This window comes from Zeus faber, assembly GCF_960531495.2.
Source record: "Zeus faber genome assembly, chromosome: 10".
Lineage (NCBI taxonomy): Eukaryota > Metazoa > Chordata > Actinopteri > Zeiformes > Zeidae > Zeus > Zeus faber.
This window is the reverse complement of record NC_137199.1, coordinates 29,242,603-29,246,939: the sequence shown is the minus strand read 5'-3', so window position 1 is coordinate 29,246,939 and position 4,337 is coordinate 29,242,603.

The following is a 4,337-nucleotide window of genomic DNA, read 5'->3' as shown; positions in this document are numbered from 1 at the left end:
AGGGTCGCCAGTCCTCTTGCCCGGCCTGTGACTCAAGGCAGGGGGGCTAAGGGGGAACTATCACTTGCCCAAGGTGGACCCTAGACTAGTGGAGGGAAGGAGTTGTCTTACTTCTCCATTCTTGTTCAGCTCCTGCCAAACTAGCCACTGCCAGAGTTGTTCTACATGTTTTCAGAGGGGGTCCTTATTGATGTTATTGATGTTACATGGAGGAAACCCCAAGTGAGCACGGGGAGAACATGCAAACTCCACACAGAAAGAACCCTCAGTGGGAGATAACCCGCCAGAGCACGGTTCCAAAAGTGCCCCAGGTGGGAATCGAACCCAGGTCCTTCTTGCTGTGAAGCAACAGTGCAATGCACTGTGCCACCGTAAAACAACTTTGCCCAGTGCCCTGTGTTACAACGACACTGGATTTGAACGGTTTAGTACCCACTCAAAACTGTCATTGGCACTTCCTGGATCACCTCCACCTTGCCCACAGGCTTCACTAATTCTGTCGATGACATGTGATCAACATGGGCTTGCGCTTCATTAAGGACACACTTGGGAACATATGACTCCTCTGCTGGATCCCATTTGGGCGCAGCATTCAACACAACCTTGTCAGGAATTGTCAAAGCATTTGCCTTTTCAACTGGTAAACGCAACAACTCTCCTGTCAACTTGTGCAGCTATAACTTCCAAATGAACTCTTTATTCCTTCATATCAACACAGGAGGGAACCAGCACGTAGGCCATGTCCATTTGCTGAGAAAATATACACTGATCAGCCACAAAATTAAAAACCACTGACAGGTAAAGTGGATAGCATTGCTAATCTTGTTACAATGGCATCTGTCAAAGGGTGGGATATATTAGGCAGCAAGTGAACAGTCAGTTCTTGAAGTTGATGTGTTGGAAGCAGGAAAAATGGGCAAGAGTATGGATCTGAGCGACTTTTGACAAGGACCAAATTGTGATGGCTAGACGACTGGATCAGAGTGTCTCCAAAATGATAGGTCTTGTGGGCTGTTCCTGGTATACAGTGGTTACTACCGACCAAAAGTGGTCCAAGGAAGGACGACCGGTCATGCGCGGGGAGTGAAGTCCAGCCCGTCTGGTCCGATCCCATAGAAGAGCCACTGTGGCACAAATTGGTGAAAAAGTGAATGTTGCTATGATAGAAAGGTGTAGAACACACAGTGGATGGCAGCTTGCTGCGTATGGAGCTGAGTAGCCACAGAACAGTCAGAGTGCCCATGCTGACCCCTGTCCACCACCGAAAACTCCTACAATGGGCACATGAGCATCAGAACTGGACAATGGCGCAATGGAAGAAGGTGGCCTGGTCTGATGAATCACCTTTCCTCTACATCATGTGGATAGGTGGGGTTAGGGTCCGATCTTATGGAGCATTTGTGGGATGTGCTGGAACAACAAGCCGACCCATGGGGGCCCCACCTCCAACTTCCAGGACTTAAAGGATCTGCTGCTAACGTCTTGGTGCCAGATACCACAGGACACCTTCAGAGTCTGGTGGAGTCCATGCCTCCACGGTCACAGCTGATTTGGGAGCACAAGGGGAGCTACACAATATTAGTATTATTAGAGCTGGTTTTAATGTTGTGGCTGATCGGTGTATAGTTATTAAACATTAAATAGGAGGGCATGGCTAGCTGATTATTGAGGCCGTTCGGCTATTTGTCCTTCTGTGTGGCTCAGATGGTCAATTCCATGAGTAAGAATACTGGTTCACAAATTGGGGTCTGGAGACTCAAGAGGCTCCAGGGGGTCCCCCAGCAAAACAATGAATAGTTCAACATTACCATGTACAACAGAGAATGTACAATAATAACTTGTTTTTTTTAACCATAGTTTCACTGTTCTCACCATAAGTATAGACAGGCATGGACGTTTGGACTGAATCATACAATACAACAATACAGCAATTCTCAGGGTCCCACAGGCTAAACCTCACCAAATGGGGCCCTTTGGCCTGGGGTCCGTGATATGAACAGGTTTGTAGAAGGTCACGTTGGCTGAAGTTTGCTTTATTGCCAAGCTTCATTTAACATGTGGCCTCCTCAATGACCATTTCACCAGCTACGGTGAACACTGGGCATGGGAGGAACGTGCTGAGCTGGACCTGCTTTGGTTTTCACCCAAACTCCTCTGAGTCTCCATCATCGCTAGAGGTCACCAGAATTTCGCGCCACCGGCTTTCCCTAATGCTGCGTTCCATCGGAGCTCCGAAGTCGGAAAATTCCAACTTCGGAGTGAAACGTGTTCCCCGTCGCTTCCGTTCGGGAAACCGCGGGCGCCGTCAACGCGTGTTTGTCCGGCGAATATAGGTTGACAGGCCAGACCCCCAAAAAAACAACAACACTCAGAACAGTTTAGATGGAAGTTACACGCGTTGATATTAAAACCCCACGCAAAAGCGAACCCCACGCAAAGCCCCGAGAAAGAGCGACTGTGACGTCGGCTCCGAAAGTCTCGGCGCACACGGGCCCCAGCGAACACACACACACACGCACACACACACACACACACACACACACACACACACACACACACACCCTCCGAAGCCGCGACTTCGAATCCCGCTTGGGAACCGCCGGCCCCTATCGCGTTGTTCCGCGGAGCGTGGTCGGAGTATTTCCGAGGTCCGTACGTCGGCGGAATGCAGCGCGGCGCCAGCGCCCGACGTCACCGGCTCGGCCCCGCCCACCGCGCGTGCCGCGGACGCCGCCGACGGCTCGTTCGCTCCGACGGGACCGGCGCAGCGGAGTCCGCGCTCGGGCGGGGTCGTGGTGTTTGCCGTCGTCGCCGCCGCCGCCGCCGCCGGCCGAGGCGGTCGTTTTGAGAGAGTGCTTGCCCCGACGATTAAGCAACGGAGGCGCCGCGTCGGGGTCTCCGGCCGCTGCGCGACCCCCTCCCGCCACCGCCCCCTCCTCCGCCCCCGCTCCACGTTAAACTAGATCGAAAGTCGATGGTGAGTAAGAGGCGCGGGAAGCCCCTAGCATGGCGGCTAGCTCCAGGCAGCCCGACGAGCCCGGACTGTCGGGCTGCCAACAGGTGCTGCGTTGGAGTTTCCTCCAACCCCGCAGCGGAACGTGCCCCCGTCAAGAACTCGCTGGTCTATTTGTATAGACACGTAATCCGCCAGAATGGTGTTAAAACGGACAACAGCACAATGCGATGTAATAGTACTTGTTGTCGCGAAGTCGCGACCCGTCGTGTTGGGATTCTCGTGTCATAGTCCTCCATGAATGTCGCTGGAGTCCAGGGTTAAAATGAATAAATAAAAGTATTCGCTCATCCCCGTTGAATGTACTTGTTTGGCCCGAGAAGAGTAAGGTTTTCACTGCCTGTTTCCCGGGGGGGGCGCCGAGCTTTTGTGTTTTGAACGCTAGGCTGGAGGGTTATCGCTCCAGCACTAAAACACCCAGAACTAATACTGTGACAATGGTATTGTTGCGTGGACGGTGTTTGTGGAGACTGCCATTGTCATGCCAGTCCATTGCTACTCTGTGGTACCTCTCAGTACAGGACAGTAGTTTAGACTCCATAGCTCCTGAATCAACGTAAACATTGGCGTTAAATTTGAGCAGCGGGCATCTGTCTGTGATGGGGAATTACATTTTAATCGTCGTTTTGTTTAAGTACGTGTCTAAACCTGATTCTAACGTTGGCCTCTGCAGCTTTTGGCAAGTCATGATTTGTTATCAGGCTTTTCTTCATTCCCTTGCGCACTGTTAGAGAGTGTCTGCGTGTGTTTCCATGTCAGGCAAGCTGTCAAGCAATACAATTATTTACTTGATAAACAAAAACACACAATACACACAGAAACCACTCTTGTAGTGGTTTCTGTGTGTGTTGTGTGGGTTTTCGGCTTGAAGTAGCATTGGAAACTGCCATGTGCTGTCAGCAAACATCGAGTCACAGAGGCCCTGCGCTAACTACCGGATTACCCCGAGGGAGTGAAGGGCTAGTCACCTCCCTCTCTGAAACAAGCAACTTAAGACCGAATGCTCCCAGTTAGACATACAGCGGATTGAAGCTTCACTTTCATGTGGAATTAAATGAATTGTCATTGTGAACATATACATCCAAACTCATCTACCGCCACACACACCTATCTAAACTCTACTGAACTTGATATTTCTTCTTTTACAGACTCCATTTACAGGTGTGGCTATTGCTGCATTATTCCAACTGCTGGCTCTCGGTTTCCTAAATAGATTGCCGCTGAAACTGTTGTCCTGGAACTGGACGAGGAGTCATCTTTTGCCTGTAGAAATATTTCTTCAACCACTTTCATCATTGCAGACATAGGAACAACTTTAAAAAAA